The 27912-nt window shown below is 37.9% G+C and overlaps 1 protein-coding gene across 8 annotated transcripts in view; it reads right to left on the bottom strand.

Annotated features, from left to right (window-relative positions):
* Positions 1-27912, bottom strand: part of fut8a (fucosyltransferase 8a (alpha (1,6) fucosyltransferase)) — a 401280-nt gene that overhangs the window by 335471 nt on the left and 37897 nt on the right. For 4 of the 8 annotated variants that reach the window (XM_088924801.1, XM_088924807.1, XM_088924803.1 and 1 more), the window contains one exon: positions 25390-25558. The exons of 3 other annotated variants lie outside the window; for them this stretch is intronic. The gene's annotated coding sequence lies outside the window, so the exon portion shown is untranslated. Of the gene's footprint in view, positions 1-14138; positions 14193-25389; positions 25559-27912 lie in introns of those variants that run through there. One more of the 8 variants, XM_088924804.1, reaches the window with a different exon arrangement.

The following is a 27912-nucleotide window of genomic DNA, read 5'->3' as shown; positions in this document are numbered from 1 at the left end:
ATAAGAAAAAATTACAAAGAGTAAGCCATTCCCACAATTTTCTCCACTGATCCTGCTTGGTTGCTAGTAACTAATGTGTCTTCACCTTCCTCAGGATCTTACCCAGCTATTTCTTTAAAGAAGTCAGGATATCAGTTTCAACAATATTGCTAGATAGCTTGTTCCATACCAGGGTTTCATACATTTTTAATATTTCTTGATTGAAATTGTATGTCTACATATACTATATCCTAACATTTTGGTTGATTTGTATTGTTCAAGTTCAAGTTTCAGATTGTTTGAGCCTTTGCTCTTCCATGTTTGACAAATAATGACTCAACATAAAAACAACAATTTTTAACTTTTTTGTAATTAGCTTTTCTAAGATCAGCATTTTCAATTTTTATCTATAGTTTTCTTTATGATACCTGCTAGTTGTATTCTGCAGTTCTCTACAATAAATGTCATCTGCATGGTATTTGTTCTGGAAGAAAGTCTATCAAAATCTTCTGAAATTTCATTTACTGCTGTTGCGGTGTTTACTATTCCACCTATTTTGTTATTGTCCTTAAACCTGACCAGAATCTAGATAACTGATATAAATTAGAGACAAGCGGATGTAATAAAGATTTCTGTGTTGCTTCAACATTTACTGTACATTATATTTCTCCATTCAGAGCACTCACACCTTATCTGTACTTCTTTTTCTGTAATTTCTCAATCCAAGCACAAACATTACCTACAACCTACTGCCTGTAATTAAAGGTATATTAGCAAGTCTATTGAAAACCTTCTGAAAATCTAAATATATTACATGGTCTGTGTGCTCATTATTGTTGTATTGTGCTAACTCAAACTCTAATACATTACTTAAGCAACACCTACATTTTTAAAAACCATGTTGACTATTTCCTAGAATTTTATTTCTGTAACACTGCACTAACCTGATGAAATGCAGCGGTCCTGAGACTGGAAGTTGAATCAAATTGAAGGTGCAGAGGCTGAGCAGGCAATGTGCAGGCAGGAGAAGAAGCAAAGCTAGATTTGAAGCTAAAGCTAAGCAAGCAAGGGTTCAAGCTGAGTAATCACAAAGTAAAAGTACCGAAGGTGATCATTAAGAGAAGTCCAACAAAGCAAGTCAAGTAGAAATACAACACAGTCCAGAGTGAGGTCAAAAAAGAAGGGTCAACAGTCACAAAAAAGCAATAAGATGCACAGAGAGAAATCCAAAGATAAGGTCAGACAAACAAGTCACAAGCCAGTGAAAACTAAGAGAGGACAATGCTGTGGAATGCAGAGACAAGAGATAACTCTGTGGCTGAGGAGGAACCACTCTCTTCACTGGTCTTACCTATCCACTGATGAACACAGTAAGCAGCAATTAAGGGCACACAACTGGAAAAGATAATTATCTTGATCTAGCTGTAACAGTAACTGAGCAGTTAACAGTCTGAGTGGAGGGTTGTCTAGTGGCAATGATGTGGTGGGAGCGCAAACCAGCATTCCAGTGACGGAGCAGGTATGACACAATATTTTTAATTATTGTTCCATTAAGCTTAATGTAAGATGTATTGGTCAATAATTACTTGGTAATATAATAATACTAATACTAATAATGATGAAATCCACACTCCACTCAAAGCGCTTTACAGGTAATGGGAACTCCCCTCCATCACCAATGTATAGCGCCCACCTGGATAACACAACTTTAAGAAGAGACGTGTCAATGGATTATTAATAACATCTCTTGTTTCTTTAAGTATAGTTGGTAGAATATCACCAGAACCAGCTGGTTTGTTAAGATTTAGTGCTGCTAATATCTGTAATACTTCTACACCTTCATTGCTAATAACATGTAATATACTGTACAACTGTTCTTCTTGTTCTTCCTTGGTAAACACCTGATTGAATATTTTTATAAATTATCCATTTCCCTTTCATTGTGAAGATGTTTCCCATTATTATTATTATTTTGCATCCCAGAATGCAATATTTTAACAAAGCTAGTTGCTTATAGCAATAACGCTCTCATAAACGCCTTCACATTTCCACCTGCACTGAGTCAAACAAACGCTCACGCCGCCACTGATTTTCCTATCACCTTTTACTCCCGTCACTATTTTAGTTCTGCTTTCTCATGCCCTTGCTCACTAATGCGGATTCTCTCTTGGAGCTCCCTTAGAGAGCGTTCTGTTCTCCTCTTTTCTCTCCCTGCAATTGCTCTCTGCCTGACATTTTGTTCGTTCCCTGGCCTACGGTTTTAGTCCTTGTGATTCGGATTGGTTACTTTAGGTAATTTTTTTTCCTTAACGCATACTTTCGCTTGCTTTTTTGGTTGTTTTTTGGATTCTCTGCTTTGTATTTAAGTCCTTTTGCCATTAATTTGTCTTTTGCAGCTCTTCCTAAGGTTTTCTATTTGAGCCCCTGCACAGGGTCTATGTTTCCTTTCTACTTAAACTGACAGTAAGCAATTTGAATTTCACATTTCTTTTAGTTGACTGATTCTTTTCCATGCTTTTTGTGAATGTCCTACTTATTACAGATGCCATTAGTGTATGAGGGTGATGAAGAATAATACACAATCTAGAAGACAACATCTCCAAATTAAATCATCCTAACTGTCAAACAGCTATTGCATTTTTCTACTACAGAAGCTGCATGTTTAATGTGTTTATTTACTCCTTTCCATTCTGCTACAGTAGTTTTGAAAGACACACAAAGACAGTTATAATCGCAAAGAGTCAAAACCTTCTTGTAAAAGAAATATTAGGCACCACAGCAAACTAAAATATTGTTTTTTTCATATTAAGTAAAATTTGATATAATAAAAAATAACATTTCCTTACACAAGTGCATAGAACTTGACAGAATATTTATTCTACATTAATACATTAATACATTAATATAGAAATGTATTTCATTTCTTACATCAACCATACATTCTATGGTTATTTTCAATAGGTTACTATTTAGAAGTCAGTATGTCATCTATGCATGTTAAATGGGTATGTAAGAGCAACCATACTGTACATAATGGGACCTAAAGGAACATATGACACAATACATTTTTTTAAGAACTGGACCAGGTCCAAATTACCTTAGATGTGCATAGCTAACAGCTAGGGATATACAGTAACTATTTGAATTAGGGTATCAGTGATACATTGAGTGGCATTTAATTAGGTTAGAATCTTTTTATTCAGACATTGAACTCTGGAGGTCTGAGTGCCCGATGCTGTTCCCTAGTCTATTTAACAGTAAACCCACACGCTCGAGAATGCTTCTATGTGCAGCAGCCTTTCAGAAACATCAAAGAAGAAGCACTTCCATAAATTGCTTGCTAGAACAGACAATGTCCGAAACAAAATGAAAATAAAGGGACCAATCAAAACAAAATGTCAAATATGTCGAAATCAAGCCAAAAGGGAAGCACATTACAATGGGAAACACTCTAGCTAACACAGGCTTCTGTGTGTTCTTTTGAAGGAAATTATAATGTTTTGCATTTCTGCTTTTAGTTTATACATTGAAATTCTATTTATAATGCAGTCCATACTTGTTGTTTTTGCTCTGTACTCCAGCACATTGGATTTGAAATGAAACAGTGACAATTTTATGAGCTTAAAACGCAGAATGTCAGCTTTAATTCGAGGGTATTTATGTCTATATTGAGTGAACCATATAGGTGTCAGTAAAGTCACTAGGGACTTGTGAGAAAAGGTGGTCGGACCCTATGCGGTGCTGAGAGAGTAAGTGTCCAAAATCCTAGGAGCGAAAGGCAGTATACAAGGTCTGGGTAGGCAGGCTTGATCGGGTTTCCGGAAAGTCTGGTCGAGAGTAAACAAATCCAAAAGACACTAGGCAGAAACGAAGTCGAAGCCAGAGACAGAGCTGAGTCGGGTATCCAGAAGTCAGATCAGAAAGGTATGCAAATCCAAAAGCCGCTAGACAGAAACGAAGATGAAGCCGAAGACAAAACAGGGTCGGAATCCAGAAGTCAGGTCAGTAAGGTACGCGCACAAGAGAAAGGCTAAACAAATCTCAACAGTGAGCGAGGACTGAGAGGAGTGAGAGGGTATAAATAGGGAAAAAGGGCGTGAGCTGTGTTAATAGCTTAACTATGGCGCAGGTGCACAAAAAAAAACTATATCGAAATGTCTGGCATATATATTAAGCGCATACATCGTTTGTATTTAGTAGTTGTATTTCTCTGTCTCTTCATTTTCAATATGCGTATGCGTAAAATGAAAATGACAGAACAAGCATCACCTACCAGATTCCCCAGTTGTTTGATTTTGGCTTGTTTATACAATACTGGATCCTCAAGCACACTTCTGAATTCATTTTAAATAAGCTAATATGACTGTTTCTACTGCTGACTTCACTATGTCACCTGGTAGACTTCACCTACAGCAAATTTTATCACAAACTATTATCTCCACTTCTCACATCTTGATATTGATATAAACCCTTTCTTTGATAACAATAAAGCCTAACTGCATTTTATGGGGAAGTCTGTTACAACTGTGTAATATCTATTCAATGTTTGAGTTTTAGGAACAACAGAAGATGTTGCACATGCCTTATGTTACATAAAAACCCCATCAGTATTGGCAAACTTTAAGATAACTGACACTAAGATTTACAAGGAATAGGGTAGCTAGAAACCAATAAAGCACTAGGTCCCTATGCTAATTTAATTTAATTTAATGAGTTATACTCATGTTATTCACAGGCCCCTAGTTAAGATATTTAAACTTTCCCTAAGAATGAGAACATTGTCTACAGACTGAAGGATTGCAAATTCAACACCAATTTGCAATAGCAGGAACTAGTGAACTACAAATCAATCAAATAATCAATTTACTTCTTTTACATGAGAAATTTCAGATATGATACAGCGATCTTAGATGAAAACGTAGAAACCAATGGTATTTTGTATAACCAAAGAAACAGCTAAGATGGATTTAGAAAATTACATTCAAATTATTTAAGTTGCTGGAAATATTTGAACAAACAAGGATAATAGATAAAACCAAAGCACAATAAAGAGGGAAGTAGAAAAGAGAAAAAAGTGGCAAAGGACATAAAAAGATTGTTGGACAAAATAATGTGATGATTAGAAAAATGACAGATGAAAACAGTGATAAGTGATCCAAACTGGTAGTAGAAACATACACTATAAATATAGGTGATTTGGAGCAGGAGGAAGCTACACACAAAAGAAATCTGGATGTTTATGAAGCCTTTTCTATATTCTTATAAAGACAGTGTGGGGAAGTAATCAGCAAAAATGTCAAAATGGCTTCTGAAATGTGCTGAGGTTCTCTCCCTTCTGAAGGGGATGTCCTGGTACATGGAGTTCATCTATCTTAACATGGGCTACAGGACCCACTGAGCCAAAGTAACCCCAAAACATAATAGACCATACTCTTTATTTCACAGTGGGCATGAGCCTTGTCTCATTATGAGTTTCATTTTCTGTACTGCAAATATAACAATTATAAGTACGTCAGAAAATGTGACATACAGTAGTTCTATCTGTTCTTCAGATGTATTCTCACAAATTCAAGTTGCCTTTTTTGTGGTTCAAATTCAAAGGAGGCTTCTTCATTGCAACCAGTTTGTGCTGAAAGTCTCCAACGGTTGCCAGTGTGTTTATGTTTGCCTCTCAAACCAGATCTTGTGCTTTGGTCACTATCCTGCTGAATTTTACTTCCTTTTTTGTTCCAGAGGAGAAATCTGCTGTGTAGGCAGGTACAATAAATACAGCAACACCATACACAATACATTTAACACAACATTAACTAATTAACAAATTACAAACACACATACTGTATATGATAAGAAAGAAAAATGTATATATAAATAAAAGTAAAATACACAATAGATTGTCCAAATTAAGTAGATCAATAGTTGGGGGAAAAAAGGATAACTTAGTTCTATAGCACTTGAATTTGGGTAGTCTAAATCGATGCCCAGTTGGAAGGAGCTCAGAATCACTGTACAAGGGGTGGTCATGACAGTCAATGATTACATTGGCCTTCTGCCCCATTTGTTTGACGTACAGTAGATGTCCGACAGCTATAGCTGTTGTGCACCAATAATTTTGCTGGCTACTTTCACTCTCCTGCTCAGTCTGTTTTCATTGCATGTATTAAGGTTAGAACACCAGACTACAACAGTGAATGTTAGGATAAATTCAATAAAAGTTATTAAAAATAAAGTCATCATTGTACCACACACAGTAAAAGAGCAGAGATTACTCAGGAAGAACAATCACTGGTAGGTCTTCTTACATATGGCACCTGTGTTTTCTTCAAAGGCTAGCTTGCAGTCAACCATAGAGCAATAACCAAAGACGCTTGAAACTGCTTACAATTTAATTTTTTTGCTTCTCAGTGACAGTTGGTTTTGCATTTGGTGGCGGCTTTCTATAATCAATGATCATATCTTTGGCTCTTGACACATTAAGTTTGGGGATGATACATATTTACAAAATACCTTGCACAGGCCATGATCAGCATGTACATCTTGGAGAAACCTGACAACGACTAAGTCATCAGAAAACTTAATGATGTACCTGGCCTCAGAAGGACTTCTACAGCTGTCTGTTTACAAAATGCACAGGAGTGGGAATAGAAAACAGTGCTGAGAAGACCTGGTGGAAGAACAAAGCTGCTCTAATATGAAACTACTTACCCTCTTTCTGAAATCTGTTGATCAAAAAGTCTAAGATGTAACCTATAATATTTAGTCTAGATTAAAATCAGAAAGTGTGGTTGAATGATGTGAAAGACTGAATGGTGAGAAATCTATAAATAAAAGCCTGGTATGTGTCTTTGGACTTTCTATATTATATATATCGGTAAATTCCATAGGATCTAGTAGGTACTCTACCTGGAAGAGCACAATCCTTTTAACAATTTAACACACCTTTTAACAATGACTTCATTACTGAAGAAGACTGCTTGAATTTCACTTCATGACTTAAAGACCTTATAGACTGGTGCATTTATTCTGAAATCATGTCAACCAAGTAAAGTAATTCTGTATACCTCATTTGGGTGTTAATTTAGGTTTTATCATTGCAAAGTTGGTGGAAACATATTGTGACAACCCGTTGGCGTGTTGTAACAGCATCTTTAAAATAGGCGGGTCCAGGCCAACAAACCAAACACAAAGCTGTGGCTGGTGAAACACCAGTGTGCTTTTACTTATAGTGCAAGGAATAAAAAACCCAAACTAAACAAGCACAAAAACAAAACCCTAAGCTGTTCTTTGAGCTTCTTCTTTAACTTCTTCTCAAGGCCTCTAACTAGCACAGCTGAGCAGATAAACTGCTTACCAACCTCCAAACTAACAATACACAAAACAGATTCTCAGATGCTTCAAAACATTCCAAAGTAATTGTGTCTCTTCACCAAACCTCCAAAGATCTCAAAACTCTTTATCACAAATAATCTTTGCTCCATAAAATTACAAGTTTCTTCTGCCTCTGGTGATTGTGCACACAGTGGGGGGTGTTGAAGGAAACTCTTCACTCAGGTTAGGTGTGGTCAGGCAGAGTCCTTTATTCATGCGCATGGGGAGGATATACTGTAATCATGTAGATCTGAGAGCAGCCTCTCATACAGATCTGTAAGTAACCTCTCCACCGAGATGATAAATGCAATGAGTTTTATACAGCAAATTCACACAGGAAAGCTCATTCTAAGTTTCCATATTAGGAGTTGTTTTTCTCTCTACAAACATTTCTTTGTAATTGACCACATTCTTCTTAAGAAGCAGTTTTACCTTGTATACAGACAAAAAGAAGTATATAAATAAAATGTGTGAAATGAGCTAGACATTCTGCTGTTGTAGCATTAATATCAAAAAGTCAAATAATATGCTTACAATTGTTCTTTCATACTGTTGCTAGGTAAAAGGCATTTTTCCAAGCCAACTAGTCACTATCTATAAAAAAGGTCAATGCTAAAATTCTTCCTCAGGGGATCTGCCTTCTGTCCCCCAGATGACAGACATCATTCCGCTTATTGACTGACACAGGAAAGCTCTGCTTCCTAAACTTCCTCCTGCTTTTTAAAAACATATCACCTGACCCATTGTCTGGTCAGGTGGCTGGGAGCAGCAGCATATACCCTCAAAGGTTTCTGGGGTATGTGGTTCCAAAAGGGTTGTACTCTCACAATACGCAATCAACCTACTATATTTTTTTTCTTTGCAGTTTTTTTTCTGACATTTAACATTTAGCTATTGTGAAAAAATATTCATTATAAAAATGTATACCCTGTGTAACTTCTTCAATTAAAAAAAACTGGACATCTTTGGAAGTGGGAAAATACTTATGCTAGGCGCTGTATCTTAGTGTCAGAAATATGATCCGCTTACATGCAGTGGTGAGAATCTACTCTAGAATCTGGGACAATATGGGGGGCACCCGAAGACACAACATTTTTCCATTGCTTATTTGCTATCTGGGAGGTGGATGTAGGGGACAACTGGGGGTGCCTCCATCCCCTTGTAGTGGCAAGGCTTGTTAAAGTACAGGAATTAAGTTTTCTGCTCCCTTGCTAGTCCCTCCCTCCTTCATCTCAGTGGTGCTTGATACAGAGAGGCCATTCCATTTGGTTCACAATTAAGGTGTTTTTCCAGCTGATAGAGTGTCCTGATAAGGAGCAACTCCCAAGGCTGAGACACATCAACCACCCTAACAAATGGTCATCTCTGGCGCCTCAAAGTCTGGGAGATTCTGGGAGAGTCTTATTCAAAGTCGTTTACAACTCTAAGGTCAGAGTGCATTATTACTCATCCTCAGCCAATCAGGAACTGGTAGGGCAGGTTAACCCCACGTGGTTCTCTGATGCCCATGAAACTTTCAACCAATGAACGATCGTGGTTCCTCCAGGTAAAACAGGCAACACAGAGCCCCTCAGGGCGCCTCCTGGACATTTCTCAGACTCTGAGCGCCTCCTGGACATTCTCGGACTCAGAGCTCCTCCTGAACATCCTCAGACTCAGCCCGGACCACCACGTAACGGCCATTGTGTCTGAGTGCCAGGACTTTCCTTTGTTCTAAGAGTCGAGAACGGAGGTTGCCAGCGCGTAACCAAAGGATCCACCCGAGGTTAGCCCGCAGCAAGCCTCGTGAACCCAATCTGAATCTAAGGATTCAGGACTAGCGCTTCATCAGGGACGAACCGGTTTACTTCCTGCCTAAAGAGCGTGACCTGCTGGGACCCGCAGTCACTTTTCTCCTCAGAGCACAAACTCAGAGCACAAACTCTACTAGTTTCAGCCAACACTAGCTAGCCGGTCTTCAGAGAGCATCAGCAGCGCATCGCAGCAGAAATCTTTCCCACCACGTCGCAAGCCGCAACAGCACTGCCTGGCACCGAACCAGAGAGCACCGATTGGACAGCAACAAGCCTGCCACTGTTCTTTGTGTCCGCAGGAGATCTGAATCCCCAGAGATTGGATGAGTATTCAACATTCTGCATTTCAGCTCGAGAATTCAATTGTTACCTCAACCTGAGTTGATATCAATTTAATTCCTATAAGTGATATACTAGCTTTTGAGTATCTAGTGAAGAAGTTATAATCCAAGTTCATTTATGAAACGGTCTAAATGAATGATATACCGAATGTATGTCCCTCTTGGTTTGTAACTCTTCGTGATTGAATATATACCTTTTGTATTCTGCTACCCTCATGATAAGATCTGTTATGTTTATATGCACCTTTTATGTATTAATGAATGTATTCTTGTGTATTAGTACCCGTGTTTGTGCGTTGTTTGAGGTATCCCGCAAGGTTGATTCTAATAGCCATCAAAAGAATCATTTTGTGACTTACTGCTACAATTAATAATTGTCCCAGTAAATGCACAAACCCCTACATTACTGGTGCCTCGTGAGAGGACACTACAACACTAAGGCAAAAAAGAAATTTGTTTTATTGCTATTTCAGAAATAATGTGTACAGCATCATAAACATCAGTTTCACTCAGCAAGTTCTCAGTTTCACCCGCTGTTACCCCAAACAAAAGCTGTCTGAAGTTTTAAGAGCTGATTGTTCTCTCTGTAGGCACATGAAACTCAACCGTTTAAAACTTTCCAGGCAGGGCTAAAAGAATTTCTGGTAGCTTTAGTACAGAATATCACTTCCAATACAGGCAACAATTTTGGCACCTTAAAACAGAATTTCATTTTACTTGTATCCGCATTCCAGATCATATCTTTTAACATTTACTAGTGTTTCCGTCAAGCAGGATAAATAAGTCCAAACATTACTTTTTGATTTTTTTAGTACTACATCAAAAAGGCTGGAACATATACTGTAGCTGAATGTCAATCTCTAAATGTGTTTTATAACCAAAATCTGAAATGCTCTGTCTTTTTTTGGATCACAGCTTTCTTTCATCCATCTTGTTTTACTCAGTAAAAAATTACTTCACTGAATACATAACACAAATAAATCCCCACTACTGACTGATTTCAGGAGGAAGTACAGTACCTAAGAGTAAGGCACAGCACACATCTCCTACACACTGACATATGAGGCCCCATCAAGCACCTTCGTAGTTGCTGCCACATTTGTGACTAGTTTATCACAAAGGAGTAAAGGAGTCTGTGAGTATTGACACTCTCTGGCAGAGCCCAAAAAATGGATTTGATTCTTTATCAGTTACTTAGATAAGCCAGGAGGACTCTGCTGCATACTGGAACTACAAATGACAAAAAACCTGAGGTTGCCTTTACAAAGTCTGACCCATCTCTTTGAAAACCTCATCCATAATTTACTTTTTGACAACACTGCTGGGATGGCAGGATGGTCAAAAGATTGGAGAGAAAGTGGCATTCATAGCCTAGGAAACTTGTGAAGTCCTGGTACAGTATTGAGAGTGCACTCTTAATAACTAGACATACAGGCAAGTGCAAAGTTAGATGTCCTAGAGCTACAGGGGTGCTAAGATTGCATCCAACCTTAGGTTCAAAGGACCGTCCTTTGTGCCAGTGCAGACCAAATGAAGAATGCAATTACTTAATCTGCAGCCACGAACCGCTCCCCTTGATGTACAGCCAATGGAAGATCACTGATGCTGTGTAACTTTCTTTGTTGAGGGAGATTAAGGTAATGAATGGGTACACCCTCAGTGTTAACAGCCGAGAATTAATGATGAAATGAAACTTTAAAAAACCCCAAAACCAGTAAATGGGTATTAGGACAATGGGTCTCCACACAAACCAAATGCAACACAGCATAGAAATTCTAATACTTCAGAGTTTCCCTCAACTCTACAGGAGCTGTTTTCGGATGAGGAGGTACTGTAAGCCCAGACACTGGTCTCAGGAGGACAGCTAGTTCTGTTGATAGAAATGTCAGGCTCCATTAGCACAGTTGACATTCATGTCTGAGCTACAGATGATCATTAGAAGGGCACAGGTTATTTACCAACACAGAGAAAGCTTTGCATAAAGTTCTAGTGGTTTTCAGAAAAAAGGTGCACCAACTGTTATAAAAAAGGCTCTTTTCATGGATGATGGAGTAAAACTAAAGCATAACAAGGAAACTCACAGAAAGTCCCCTGTAGCATAAGTAGCACAGCATTGCATTTGGCTAGACAAACAACTGCAAAACATACAAAGCGTACAAAAAGTAGACCTGTCAAGTATGAATTTCCTATTTTTTATGCTTTTTTATAAAATGTGACCTTAATGCTAATTTTGTATGTGCCTTTTCATTTTGAGTTTTTTTTTTGTTTGCTGTTTTATGTTTAGAAGCCTGTGTAAACACTCTTACATTAAAACAAGAAGGTTTTCAAATTTAATGTGTCACAATCTGACATTATGCACCTCTGCACATAGTTTTCAAAACATTTACTCTTAATTAATCATTTGTATACAATTTTGTGTAGAATTTGTGTAGAATTTATAAAACTTTTTTTTCTTCCTGCAATATGAAGAGAAATTCACAACTTAAAGGCTCTGACATATAGCCATAGGGGCTATATTCTATCAGGGTGGTGTACTGCATTAATTTTACATGCCCTGCTAAGGGAGACCATGTCTTCTCAAACTGTCAGTTTCTTGTCATTATCCACTGCAGTGATTTTGACAACCGACTCCATCGATACATTCTTTTAGAGAAACTGTCAGATCACAGATGGACACATGTTGGAAAGGCTTGCACAGAATGCATGGTAATACAGCAAGCTTATCCAACATTTATACCAGAATGTGCAGGGCTACATTGAGTAGACAAAACACATACTGACTGTTAATTGGTTCAGAATGGTTACACAGGTTAGAGCCTTGATAGTTACAAAATCCCAACAGCAAGTGCTGCCTAGGAAATATATTTGGGCTATCTTGATTTTCCTCAATGATGAAAAACGTGAGATGTAAACATCAACTATAACATTTCTGTTAGATGTAAACCAGGGGTTGGCAACCTTTCAGAAGGGGAAAGAGTTAGCTCATGCACTTTTTTATGTTTTTTATGCCAATGGTATTACATGCCAATGGTATTTTTTAAGGTTAATACTAGCCATACTTACATATAGTATAGATTAATTCAAATTTTATATTAAAATATAATATCTAGCATTTATACATTTATATGTGAGTCTTACCATTTAGTTTGATCCTTTCCTTTGCTTTCCCTGAATTAATTCTTTAGTCGCAGGGTCGTAGCTTGACACTTAAAGCAGCATGCAAGCTTCTGAGCTCAATTGTTAACCAGCAAAGGGAGGGAAAAAGAACAGATTCACAGAGTTATGTAGATCCAAATGCTGAGAGTAGTGAAAATACCACTTTCTTCAAACAGTCAAATTTCACATGCTGGGACTTCAAACAGTTCAGGATAGAGACAATGTGATGGTTTTCAGTAGCTTCAATGTGTTACACTGATCCTAGAACTTTGAGTTCCATAAGCCTAAGCACTGTAATTCTATTTGCTGTATTTCAAAACCCACAACATCCATCCACTGAAATGCTGAAAAAAAATCACTGGTTTGAAATCTGTTGGTTTAATCAGAATGGAAATCATTGTTTTCTGGCAAAAACATGAGAAATCATTTGTACAATGAATCTGATCTGGTGTCTTGGTGCAAAAACATAGAAACATTCAATAATACATTTAAACTTTACACAAAGAAGATGCACAGGTCCACAATTATATACACACTACATCCTGTATTCATATATTCTAGTTAAGCAGGGAAAGAGCTGTTCAGGTGCCAGGCGGTTTTTGGTTTGATTGGCTGTTTCGTCTACCCAAGGCAATTTTTTTAAACGGATGGTGTCCTAGATGAGAGGAGTCATCGTCAATCTTTTCTTGTCTTTAGTCTGAGATTATATAGGTCTTCAGTAGATGGCAATTGGTAGCCAATGACTGTCTGCCTGAAATGCCTTCCACATTTCAAAAAGACCCATATACTGTAGCAGTTTGATCTGCACCCTGAAGACAGAGGTTAGTTCATTCATGTGCATGATGATGTCGGATAGAAACATTAGTTTTGCAACACGATTCATCATGCATTCCAGGGTAGTTTTGACATTTTTCTGAGAAAAAGATCTTGATTGTATGCATTGCAGTCTGTAAACCATGATAAAACCTTCCCACATCTTAGCCAACGAACACTGCTGTGAAGCAATGTCCTTGTACGCAATATCAATCTCCTGAACCAGAGTTAGAAAATGCCTGTGCATCAAGGTAGATCAAGCAACAACAAAGTTCACTATATTCACCACTGTAGTCAGCCCATTATTAAGCTCATAATTTTTGACAAATCTTGCCACAAAGATTTTCCAGATGAATAATATAATGAAAATTTACCATGGGGTGGCTAGTGTGATCAGCAATGATTTTTACAAATCCCTTCTGTTTTCTAACCATAGCAGGGGTACCATCAGTCGTCAAAAAAAATATTTTGTTGATTCTGTCACGACCACCAGCCAATGGAGATCATCTCACAAAAGAACTAACCAGTACCAGCAGCGGGTTAATAATAACAAGCGCCGCCACACATGTTAATCCATCAGCACATGCTCTACCATGGGCCAAGCAGCACTATTAAAACCATCCTAACCCGCTTCCCGCTGCTCGGTATTGAGTCTACTTCTTGAGAGCTCTACCTGGCGTTTATTCTGTACCTCGCATTCTTCTGGATTCTGGACTTCCCTTTTGCCTTTTGACTTTGGACCTCGCCTCTCGTTTCGGGTTGTTTGCCACTATTTGTACTTCCTGGATTTCGAACCACCTTTCTCCTTTTGACCACGGACTCGCCTTATGTACCGGATCGTTCGCCTGCTTCGTCACCTACCTACTCCTGCGTCTGCACAGGATCTGTATACCTTTTCATTGAGGATTCCTGACAATTCTTTGTGGCTTATTAGACTCTCATTACATGTGCCTCTTTTATTTCCCGTGCTGAAATCCCTTTGCATGCCAATAGGGATTGGGGGTGGAGCGGTGGCTCTGCGGCCTGTGCCTGTGTGTCTCATGGAGAGCAAGTTGGGGTATGCGAAAAGACAAATTCCTAATGCAAGGCATTGTATATGGCTAATAAAGTGATCTTATCTTATCTTAATAATGGCACATGTGTGTAGGTTGCAGACCCCTGGTATTAACTGTAGGTTAGAACAACATCACAACATTTTTTATTAATGAAAAGCCAGGGTCCTGGTACCTTGTACCATGGTTACCAGGCAAAACACAATATAATAATAAATATGGATTGCACGCAGTGATCATTAGAGACCAAAATAATAATATTATTTTTTGTAGGTAAGGATATTTTTCATATATACACAATGGCTTCCTATGTATGTTCCAGAAAAAAACATCAACCTTTATGTGTTCTGTAAGGAGTTAAAAGATTTGGCAGCAAACTGTAGGAAAGATTAGAGGTCACTGGCATAGTGTTTTGTAAAATCACATAAGAGTTCCTATTTGTGTTCCACTGTAACTGTAACCTTCTCTGTCCTCATTTGACCAGAAAAACAGGTCAAAGGTCACATGTGGCTGTTAAAATCATGTGACCAACTTCATTTAGCTGATCTATAATTCCTATAGCCTACAATTCCCTTGAGATTCTTTACAAGTCTATAACATTTTCTCTAGATACTGTATATCATATAACTTATGCAGAGATACCATATGCATAGTAAGCACACCTGAAATATAGCTCTTTATGGCCCCAAAGAATTTTAATGTAGCAACTAGTTTTGATCCCCAATGAGCCCATTTATTACAATCAGCAAAGCACACGCAGAGTTGGGACGTTTCTTACAAACCCAAAAATGTTCATATCCTATGTGACCAATCTACCGATCCAAAAACAACTTTGCTTCAAAGAAAAATTTTGAAAATTTTAAGACACTCCTGAAAACTTCTTTAGTGGAGCCATACTATGTGAGTAAACCCCATTAGAAATCAGCTTAATTTCTATTAAACCACTTTACTGTGAAGTGCTAAAGTTTCCTGTGTGTCAAACAATGGAATGATGTGTGAGGAAATCCGAAGAGCATGTCTTAGATGCTCTGAGGTGAAAGGCAAAGATACAACTGGCAATTCCAAAGTGGGTGGGTGTAAAATGCTCCACTCAAATGGAAAAAAAGAGAATGTTATATCTTAAGTACACTGCACTTGTGTATTTTTTAAATAATTGTATATATACTGTATATTATATATGCATATACTGTACAAATACATACTGTATATGAAGTACTTATACTGCATATATACTTGCATATACTTGTGCTTTTTATCTAAATTAACCATTGCAACAGAGACCCACTTCACCTCCTACTGAAAAAGCATACACTGGAGTGACAGAAAAAGTGACAGGTAAGGTGGAAACGTGACAAGTCATAGTCACTAAAACCTGGTGGCAAGGAGGAAAAATGTAGAACTAAGAAGAACTGAACCACCATTAGGATAGGAGGATACCTATACTTTCAGGCAGTTACCTGAGATCTTAAAAGACCACAACTCCTTAGATACCCTGACTGAACATTTAAATTGGAAAACAAAACCTTCTACAGCAGTGTTGCCTTCACTACACTGGTTTGTAATTTCAGGGAAACGGGCCTCTTTAATGTGCTGGCATGCCAACAGCAAACTGTTTTCCTTGGTAGGTGGCAAGCATTGTTGCATCGCAGCTCTGAGCTCCATTTGTGTGGAGTCTGTGGGTTCTCTCCGTGTTCACGTGGGCTTGCTCCAGGTACTCTGGTTTCCTCCCACACTCCAAAGACATACTGGTAGGTTACTTGGCTCTAGGAAAATTGAACCTGGTGTGGGGTAACTTGTCTGTGTGTGCCCTGCGATGGACTGGCATCCTGTCCAGGATGTATCATTTCTTGCACTCACTGTTTGCTGGGATAGACTCCGGCTCCCCCACGACCCTGAATTGGATGGAGCAGTTAGACAATGGATGGATGGACAATCTCCAATACCTTGCAACCCAGGCTAATGCTTAATATCTGAGGTCGGATGATGTCAGACTTCACATGGGTACTGCTGCTGGTCTGGCTCCACAGTCATGTGACAAAAAGCATACTGTATTATCACCTGCAGCCTTGACAGTTACTGAGCAAAGAGGTCATCCTTATTTCTTTGAGCTTGTAAACAGTTCAGTGTTGTTTCATATTAAATTGGTCCCTGGCCTTGATCCTAAACAAGATGGATAGACAACAGTACGGTATTGACTATATTACTGACTTATAGATGACAAACAGCTTTGGACTTTTAACCTTTTCAGAGTGCAGCTATCTTTTGAGAGTCTTTAAATCTTGACAGTAGCACTTTGACATTAAGCAGGCACTGAAGGCCATAAGGACACCTTAACAGAAGAAATAATAATTCATTAAGTCTCAGTTGTTTTTTTTTTTGCTTTGTTATTTCTTTGGTATCTCTTTATCTGAGCATTTTCTTTCTCTACCAAAGATAAATTGAAAACAACAAAACAAAATATAAATGTGCAAGTGAGCCTTACTCTAAAACATAAGATCATAAGAAAAGTTACAATAAAGAAGAGGCCATTCAGTCTATTTAACACAGTTAACAGCCAGTAACTAAGTCATCCAAGGATCTTATCCAGATGTTTATTAAAAGAAGACAGGATATCAGCTTTGAAAATGACAGGGCAGCTTGTGTCATACTCGTACAAAACTTTGTGTGAAGCTCTTCTTTGTAATTTTCAATTTGTATGCTCTGGTTTGTGTTTCACTGTTAATTCTGAAGTCCACTGGATTAAATTAATCAGTGGCTTTAAGGATTGCAAAAATAACTAAAGTCTTCTCAGCTCACAATTAAAATAATTCAGTTCTTTTTTTAACTCAATAATGGATATTCCTACACATTCCTTGTAGGAATGCAGATTCCACAGAATTTTTTTTGTCCAAAAAGAAATGTTTTAAAGGTCTTACTAATACATTTTACAATTGTAATAACCCCTGATAAAATTCTATGCTTTAAATTATATACACTATCTCAATACTCTGTATTTTAATAGTTTCTCTACATTTTCTAGTAAACATAATTGATTTGTCATCATAAGCACAACTTAAGTAAGTAGTCTCTCAAAGCTCAATGTTTCCCATTTTATATTTATAGCTGATCCATGCATCTAATATTGTAGATACAAATTTATTTCAATGTATATAATTTAAAATTGAGCTTCAGTGCAAGAAATACTGCACACGCCACCTGTAGTAACACGGGCTCCCTGGGGTGTAAGAAATAAAACCAATATAACTATTCAATGATCTAACATTGACATTTATCTGACAACCATAATGACTGTAACTCGCTAAAATGTGGTAATTTAACACAGACACCTGTAGAGATACAGGCTGCACCAACCAGTACCAAATGTTACCACAATACTTTATTTTGTTCCATTGCAAATATTAAAAAAACAAATATTCAGCTGTACTCATAACTGTAATAACTGTACTAATCAACAAGCTAGAATCAGTTTTGCATCAGACATGTCCTATACATTTTTAGATGTAAGAGCTAGACTACTTCACATAATAGGAAACCTCAGTCTGACTTCCATTTGACAGAAAACAACACTGACTAATTCTCTGTAAAACCCTTCTCTGTAAAATATTTTTCTATGTCTTTGTTACAGGGTGGCTTACAGTACATATGTACCATATGTACATTTGGCCAGCAGCCATATCACACTGCAACTCAAAACTGGCAGCCCACTGAAGCTAAGCAGGTGTGAGCTTGGTCAATACCTGGATGGGAGACCTCCTAGGAAAAACTAAGGTTGCTCCTGGAAGAGGTGTTAGTGGGGCCAGCTGGGGGCGCTTACCCTGCAGTCCATATGGGTCCTAATGCCCTAGTATAGTGACAGGGACACTATACTGTAAACAGGCGCCGTCCTTCGGATGAGATGTAAAACCGAGGTCCTGACTCTCTGTGGTCATTAAAAATCCCAGGGCATTTCTCGAAAAGAGTAGGGGTGTAACCCCTGGCCAAATTTCCCTTACCAATCATGGCCTCCTAATAATCCCTATCTATGAATTGGCTTCTCTGCTCTCCTCCCCACTAATAGCTGATGTGTGGTGAGAGCGTTCTGGCGCACTATGGCTGCCGTTGCATCATCCAGGTGGATGCTGCACATTGGTGGTGGTGGAGGGAAGCGCTTTGAGTGGAGTGTCCAGAAAAGCGCTATATAAGTGTAAGCAATTATTATTATTGTTACCAAGAAAAACTGTATCTACAGTTTGCAAACCAGAAACACCTCAAAATAAAACATATATACTATATTTTTAGTTAAATATAGTTAATATAGTTTTGTGTGTAGCAAAGTGAAAGCAGACGCAATACAGGTGACAGCAACTAGGTTTCCCCTTGTAGAAGCACAGAAATGGGAGAGAAAAGGCTTGGAAGAGTCAGCCAGATCTTTGCTTTCCTGTCATTCCTGTGACTTTCTAAGCACATACTGTTTTATTTTACTTATGTCTGCATGCCATCTCCTTGGGGTAAATGTTGTCTACACATAATGCTAGATTTTTTAAACCTACTGTAGCTACAACAGAGACAGGCTACTTCTTTTACTTTCACTGTTTTAGACAGGATGATGTACCTGTCACATTATGACTTCAAACACTTTGACAACAGTCTTTGACAACAGCAAAAACAGATCTGGTTGTAGGCAATTGTTTGGAAATTTCCACATTCCCTTCAACATGTCATCTTTGGGATAATTGGAATCTGGCCATTCATCACTGGATTCTAGGCTTTATTCACCTGGTGCTATCCACTGCTCAGTTTCTTAGTACCTGGGAGGAAGGCAGGCAGTGAAGGTGTGCACTACAGGTGACTGCTCATACAGCCAAGTGTTTATTACACTGTAATTCTTAGACTTCTTTGTGATTTTATTTCTGGAATCAGAAACCTGGCATGAAACCTGGATAGTGGTACCACTAACACTATACATGTGTATGTGTTGGGGGGGATCTGTGAAGCTGGACTAATATTATTTTGATTTTGTAGGAAGAAATTGATGTATTGTTTTGTTTATGATGGTTCAGTTCATGAAGTCTGTACACGTACACATTAAGTCACACAGATATGGGGTTTGTGACATCATAAATCACACAAGCCATTCAAGTGATTTGTAACATATCATGGCACTTGTTCTAATGTATATTTAGGAAGTCTGTATTTCAATTTTCATAATATGCAGATAAAAGGACTGCAGGATTGCTAAAATATTGTTAAGCTATTCCTTAATTCCTTCCCCATAACAAATATTGAGTGTAAGATTATGTGATAACGATTATGTGATAATGAGTCAAGACAACCTAGTGAATTCAATAATAATGACATAACGTCAGCAATCATCACTGTAACTGTATAAAAATTCAGTGTTTTAATGGTTAAATACATTAATCTTTACAGCAATTCTACAAGTCGTGTGCTAATTCAAACCCAGCAGCTGGCTAATTTTTCTCTCTATGGCACAATAAAGCAAATAAAACCAGCACCAGCAGTGTATCAAATTAACATGCAATGAGATTTTGATGATTACAAACTATAGCTATTTAAATTCAGTTTATATCTTGCTAGCACTAAGCATTTGAGAGACTTCTAAAATTTGCAAAGCAAATTCAAATTATTATAAAAATGTTTTGCTTTAAGGTAAAGACTGGCTTTCTATGTGATTCTATAACATTATTAATAGTTTGCCTAATAATAGCATTGCAAATACCATAGCAAAAGTTACTGAAGGAGCTGTTGTGTTGTACCCATCATTCATAAAAGCTTGAAATTAGGTTTTCACATGTAAATAATGGTTCATTTTATCCACAGTCAGTGCTTTCAGAGAACACGACCACAGTCATTTTGTGTGCAAATTGTAGATCACCGTTTCACACTTTGCTGTTACAGAAATTTGCTTTTAGTTACCATTTCCAGTGATGATTCACAGTAATTACAATACATATCAACAACACCACCATTCTATCTTCTGAATTACTGCCTTATTCATACTATATTATAGGTATTCAAGCACAGTTTGTGTTGTTGTTGTTTTAGGTGCAAAAGAAAGTCATACTGGGAAATCATCAAGGGGAGCCTAAAATGAGATTTCTACTCTTACAACAAACTGGGCAATCAAGGTATTTCTTGATGTTGAACACACAATGCGTACATTTGGTGTGCCCCAATATGCCTCCAAAGCAAGAGAGAACCCCAATGGACAGGGTTGCAGAACGTTTGGGCTCATTTACAGAATATGCTCTGGAGAAATTTGTGCTGCCAAAGATGCCTGCCACCCAATACACTAACCCTCACAAGCATAAAAAGAAAAACATAAATGAAAAGGTCCCCACAGTTATGTGTTCAATATGTATATATTTCTACATTCACTGTACATGCATACATACAGTACTTTATCCATACATACACTCTCTTCTAAACATACAGTACACATCAACTAATGATTTTGCTAAAAAAATTAGCCCACAGTCCAAAAATGTGGATGCAAAGCAACAATAATGAAAAACACTAATTGGAAAATTTTGTTTAAAAAGAATTTAAAGTGTTCAGACCTTGTGCTTTTGAGCTCAACCTGTTGGTTTATTGCTACAAAAGAAAAAGATGGTGGCACCGACTGGTTTGAACCTTGCTATGATACCAGCTCATGGATGCCAGGAAAGTGGTACCAAAGTGGTGAACAAGTGGCACCACCAGAGTCAGGAGGGTTCACAGAATTCCTGTGAACTTACAGTGTCAGACTTGCAATTTGGGGACTGTGCTGGACACAGTGTGAAAAGAAGCAGATGCACAGAGAACATATTAACTAACAAATGGCATCTGTAAAAAAGTAATTCCCAGCTTTATATTTTTAAAATAGCCACATCTACTATACACTGAAATATCAGTTTAATGAGGAACACACAGACAAAAAACCTCAACAGTGATACAACAAATGTCCACAAATGTGTAAGTAGACATGTTATATTGCTGCACTAAATTGGGGTGTGCAACAGCCAAAGGATAGAAAAGTAAATACAAAAGCTAAACTCAGTGTGATCAGCAAGCAGCAGGAGAAATATAACTGAAAGTACGATCAAGGATCAGTACACAGCTGGTCGAAACTAGAATATAAACTAGCGATAAGCAAGCGATCTGGGAAGCAATCAAAAAAAAGGGAACCAGTTTTAGGCAACATGATGAAGATTCAAAGGAATAACCCAGATGACGGAGCACTGCGCAAGAGATGAGTACTGCGTTCACAAAGCCCCAGTAGCAATTGCAGCCTGCGTGGAGAGGTGTTTAGCTAGAATTTGCACTGATATTATAGATACATATAAAACAGGTATTTTTGTTTTGCAAAACTTCACTTTGCCTGACTGTGTCAGTCCATCAAAACACAAGAAGTAGTCTGTCATTCTGTACTATCGATAATGAAGCAATTCAGTGAACGTACAGCAAATCTTAAATTATGTACACTTCACATTTACTTACAGTATAACATCCTGGGTTGTGCAAGATTTGTTTTGACAGCATCATTATCACCCTGTAGCCTGATCGCATTTCTTCTCACAATCTAAACAGGGATGGTTAGTACTAAGTTGGACATTTTCCAACAATAAACATGTCGCTGCAAGAAGTGGTGATGGTATACCAGTAGGTGGCACTCTTCCCTGTGTTCCAAAAATTCCAAACCAGTTCCCCATTAGATTGACTGGGGACACTGCTGTAAGAAGTGCTGACCTTGAGACAAGATATTGTAACATCTTCACTTCTGAGTATTATGTATTGCACAGTGGGACTGCTGGCCTGTAATGACTGCTTGTCATCACAATGAGTTTATTTCCAATGTGTAAATTATGTTACTAACTTTTGGGATGAAAAGAGCTAAACAAAACCAATTAGTTATTATTAATTATTCATTAATTACTTGCTGGGTAAACAACACTGTAAATATATTCTGAATTTATTTTACATAATAAGTCGTTTATTTAATACATGAGAGTACAGTACAATCCAAAAAGTCTATAGAAAATCAGTGGCAACAGTGACAACCACATTTGAGCATTTTAGCTTAGATAAAGCTGGCAAATACAATACATCTGCTTGATGGCTTATTGTTAAAGTATTGTTTAATTGTTTTCACCTGTCCTGTAAAATATGGCGATGCTTTACATGAGAATTAGAAATGCATGACAGGGACCTATCATAAATCTCCAGACATACTTAAGTGGATACACCTGCCTGAGAACTGTGCTCCTCTACAGTCCTGTCTTGCACTAAAGAGGAGACAAATATAGCACTCCCTGCTGTATTAATCAGCATGCCTCAGTATTCTTGGTGGCTAGGCATGAAAAAAGCAGAACCTCCTATAGCCATAATTTATGGTGAATGAGATTCAATTTCCCATTTCTTGGCTGGAAATGGATCATACTGTATGGACACAGATGCGATCAAGACCCAAATGGAAACTGATGATTACCACACAAAGACATGCAGTGATCTATAAAATGAGTGAAACTCACAGAGAAGTGTTTTTTTTTGCTTAGAGCAAACAGTTTCAAAACTTCGGTTTGCTTGAAAGTATGATGAGGTTATTATATTCATAGAATTGTATTATTAGGAACTTTCATTTAAAGAAACAAAAAGCACAGACAAGTTATTTAACTGGTAGCTATGAACAACAATAAAAAGCTGGTGTGCTTCATTTTTTAATTTTCCTACAGAGAGCTGTGCTAAACATATTTGTGTGCCCTAATATTATCAATTTGCATTTCTGCATGAGACATGAGAGTATGACCTACTCTTAACTCTATGTGTCACTGATCAAAGGCATCAGCTAGGCTATATGAAATAAGAAGTAAAAAAAGAAATAGGAGCAATGCCCTATTTTTGTTTGTTACAAATAATCTATATTTCATAGATGTTCCTTGCCAATCTCACTTCTCTAATCTCTGTTGCATGGCTGTCTGGCAACATTGTTCACAATACATTCACCCAATTGACTCCACATGGCTGAGTGCCAGGCAGACATTAAGAGGGACGAAACAATGACACTTAGATCCTTGAAACAGACTTGTTCAAGAATTGCTTTTTTGGAGGCTCAGACATCACTCTTCCTGTCTGATTGAAACACCATACCAACTTCAGGCATCTGTAAAGCAAGGACAGCTGTCATCTTACAGAAAGCATTTAAAAAAAATTCTCATCCTGAGATATGATTTGCTGACTTTGCTTGCTGCTTAAATATACCTGAAGAAGGCTCCACGGCCGAAACGTTGTGGTCTCTTTCTTCTTTTTTTCAGCATGGAATACACCTATTACTTGTTCCTTTGCATGCTGACGCAGCTACCCACCCGTTACCTGTTTTCCGTGAGAAGATTGCCAGCAATGTTTTGTGGATTGTTGATTGCAACATTATCCTTAAAGAAATCTTGCAGGACTCAAAGAAATCCTGTAGGATTTCAGACAAAAATGATGACTGGTTCCAGCAAGTAAGCTGCCAGACTCCATGAGGAATAATTTATTATTCCTGTGAAACACATTCTGCCAGATATTCCAAAAGTTATATCTTGCAGGATTTTAATGTACAGTATGTATATAGATAGTGATACAATTCTCACTTTTATTTTAGGCTAGTAAAGAGTGTCTTCAACTCTCTTCAAAAAATACAGATAGCTGGCAAATCAAGTTCTGTAACACACGCTCACTGACAAAACTGTCAGAGACATCCTGTCATCTAAACAGTCATCTAAGCAGACAATATGTAGTTCACTTGAGGACAGACTTTCATCACCTTCCCTGGCCTGAACAATCCCCAGATCCCAATCCTACCATGTATGAATATCCTATCACAACCACAGTACATCGTTCAAAACATATTAAATGTGACTAGGGTGCAAATATTTTAAAAACTTTTGGAAGCTATTTCATGATGAGGCTGTTCTTACTGTTGTAACAGGCCCAACACAATATTCAGACCACTCAGAGTACATAACAAGGCCAACTGCCATCTTTCAGGTAAATTAAGCCCTCATCATCAGCAACTCTTTGCCTTTCTGGCCTGAAACCAGCTGACCCAACTCCTGGCCTTCGAATGAATGTGCCATTGAGACTGAGTAGAAACACTCCCAAAATTGTTTCACTCTTACCCTGAGATTTTAAAAGCCATCGTCCAGTAAAAATCTTGAAATCTTACTTAATTACACTATTGCTCCACATCCTACTATCTACTGTACACTACTGAAATAAATATTACACCTTGCTCCAAGAAAATAAGGGAAGAGTTGTGTTACGCATTCCACTCGCGCCGCTCTTCCTTCTGGCATTCCCACGCGCACACCCTGTAAGACAAGCTCACACCGCAAGTAAACGCCAATCACCTTTCTCTCCCGTCTCTATTTTAGTTCTCCTTTTTCCTCACTTCCCCGCTCACTATTGCGGATTCTCTTCGAGCTCCCTAGTGCGCGGTTTACTCTTGCTTCTCTCTGGTTTCGATCTCCTAGTCTGCCTTTCGTTTTCGGTTTCGTCTTGTGATTTGGATTGCTGCTTCCTCGTTTGTGCTTCCGTGTTCCGATCTTCTCGCCTGCTTCCGGGATTCGATTTTGCCTAGTGTTTTGGATTGTTGCTTCCTGCTTGTCTCTCTGTGCGCTGACTTACTCACCTGCCTACTCACCTTTGGTTTTCGTTTTTGCCTAGCGTATCTGCTCAGTGTCATTCTCTAGTTTTGAGTCCTCCATAGGATCCTACTGCCCTAGCAGCCCTATCTGACAGTTGTAGCAATGCCAATAAATAGAATCCAGCTGCCATTCCCTGACATACTGTACAGTATATCTTAATTTTAATATCTTAAAATTATTATAAAAATGATGCAACAGGCTACAATTTGCTGCTCTGCTAGCTTACCTGAATGATGCAAGAAAGACTTTTCCTTTATTTTCTGATCTCCTTCCAAAGCTGTGCATGGAAGTCAAGCAGTGGCAGTAGGATCAATTCAGTTGGAGGTGAACTACTGTACATAAGTGTAGTTAAATGTTTCCAGCCCAGAATTCAATGGGAGCCACCCTCCAGAAACCTAAAAAAAAAGAAAAAGCAATGTCTCTGTAGAGACATCTCAACTGTTTTTCAATAGAACAGGGTCATTTGGCCTCGAGTCCCACGTTTCTTGTGGGAAGAACGAATACTAACTGAACCTGCTTATTTACACCTGTGGAAGGTTATTGTACTTGAGATAAAAGAAGGGATATCCATAGACATCTCCACCTTACCAAGGTCAGAGGTTGAAAATGCTCTTTGTCTCTCTTAATCCCTATGGAGACATGCATGCATAATTACCAGTGATCCACCTCCTGATTCAAGCATTTTTTTTTAATAAAGCAGCCAGATAACAGTAAAAGGCCATTTGTTACAAGAAAAGCCTATCAGTTTCAGAAAGCGAGCTTCTGATTACCTCTTTACACACACCACTAACAATTAATAATTTAATGTCATTCAGATTAGATTAGTCACAAGATTCTGCTGATGTTCTACATTAAAACTCTCCTGCACCATTTAGCACAATCTGGTGAATCAGCAGTTCTGCTATTAAGAGAATTCAGCCTATATACTAAGTACTATAACGTTCTGATAGAACTTTATGTGCCAGATACATTTTTTGTTGGAGATTATCCCAAAAGGATAGGGCATGGGTGATGATTATATGGATCACTGCAATGTTAAACTATTAAGTTTTTTTAAGTATCTGAAACATCTCTGAGTTAAAAAATATTTTAGCCCACTATTTTACAGTTGTTATTTTACTTTGTGTTTATGAACGTCATCTACAAGGTCTTCAGGAATAGACCTAGGATTTTATGCTGATTCATCAATGTACTGTACTTACATCTCAGGAAGCAATAATAGAGGCCTAAAGAATGATTGACTATAAAGTAAAAATGTGCCGAATTCAGATCAAGGGCAGCAGTGTTGTATTTCAGGAGCTTCAGACAAACCCCTTGTCATGTTGGGTATTTCGTTGAGTGAGCAATCGGAGATACAGTTCTAACACTAACCTGCCAAGCAGAGGGAACAAGAGCCTGAGCCATGAGGACAGGCCTATTGGAACTGTAGTGCACCGAACCAGGTGCTGCTGCAAGACAGTGATGGGGGGAGGTAGGGAACTATGCCCTAGTGCAACAGTTAAATGTACTGCAACCAGATTTGCTTATCAAACAACAAATCAGCAATGTTTTATAAAGAAAAACATTGGTCTTCTGCTGCAGGAAAAAGTTAAAAAACTAATTTGTGTCTTCAGCCATCAACATTTGAGAGATTTGACTGAAGAATTTATATCCTGAAATTCTGCTCCGGCCAGCTAAAGCCATAACTTAATGGACAGCAGAACTGTAGGGCAATATAGACTTTGCATAAGAGCTACAAATTATTTAGGCTACTGTAGAAAAGAAGAGCAAACCTATGGCAAAAGCACAGTGAGGAGAAAATGGTAAAATTGATAGTAAAATAGTAATAGTAAAGTAATGGCAAAACTATTGTGAAGAATACAGGGATATACTGTAGTAAATCACTATACAAAACAAGGGAAAACATACCAAAACAAAGTAAAGTAAAGAGAAAACTGTAAATTTACAACAGAATTGACAAACCCTCATGAATACAAGAAACTCATTACATTTTACACAGCATTTCACTCACTGTACTAAAATATTTTAGGTACAGTATGTTGTTAACAATACCATGAGCTTTGTCTTGTTTTCCTTTGATGTAGGAATATCTGGCCCTCAGGAAATACAAATTGAATTTCGAAAACAATTATTTACTTACTCTCTGTTTTTTTAATTAACAAAGCTAGACAGCTTTCACCCTGACATGTCACACAGCCAGGTTTTCACAATGGCACTCAAGCACTACTTAACGTCAATCTGGCCACAAGCCCACAGCCCACCAACATTTCCACTGCAGACTGAAAGAATGGAAACAGTGCTGAACTGCAACAATGCATGTACAGCTGCCTTTTTGGGCACTATTGCATTATATTCTCTTGTAAAGACGGCACACGCTGATTAAAAATAATGGGTTTGCATCAGTGTTATTGGGATTAACATAAGCCTCAAAAGAAGATATTTCCTGTCACTTTTGTTTTCTTGATGTTCAGATGTTCTTGATGTTCAGACAAACACGTGAGTCAGTAAGGGGAACACACAAGCAGGGAAGGAAACCTCAGCAGGACAAAAAAAACTCAGCTGTACTCCACAATTTCAGGTACATTAATTGTTCTGCTGAAAATAACCAATCTGGTTTAGGCAATTTAAATACATTCTTATCTTGCCAAAAAATGTACCATTCTTAAGTTTAAGAAATTGTTACAATTCTGAGTAAAACATAAATACATTTATCAAAACCCAACATGATGGCTTTCCAATATTCTCCTTA

This window comes from Atractosteus spatula, chromosome 9 (genome assembly GCF_055471065.1).
Source record: "Atractosteus spatula isolate fAtrSpa1 chromosome 9, fAtrSpa1.hap1, whole genome shotgun sequence".
Taxonomy (NCBI): Eukaryota; Metazoa; Chordata; class Actinopteri; order Semionotiformes; family Lepisosteidae; genus Atractosteus; species Atractosteus spatula.
The sequence above is the reverse complement of the archived record's forward strand: the minus strand, read 5'-3'. Positions and strand labels throughout refer to the sequence as shown.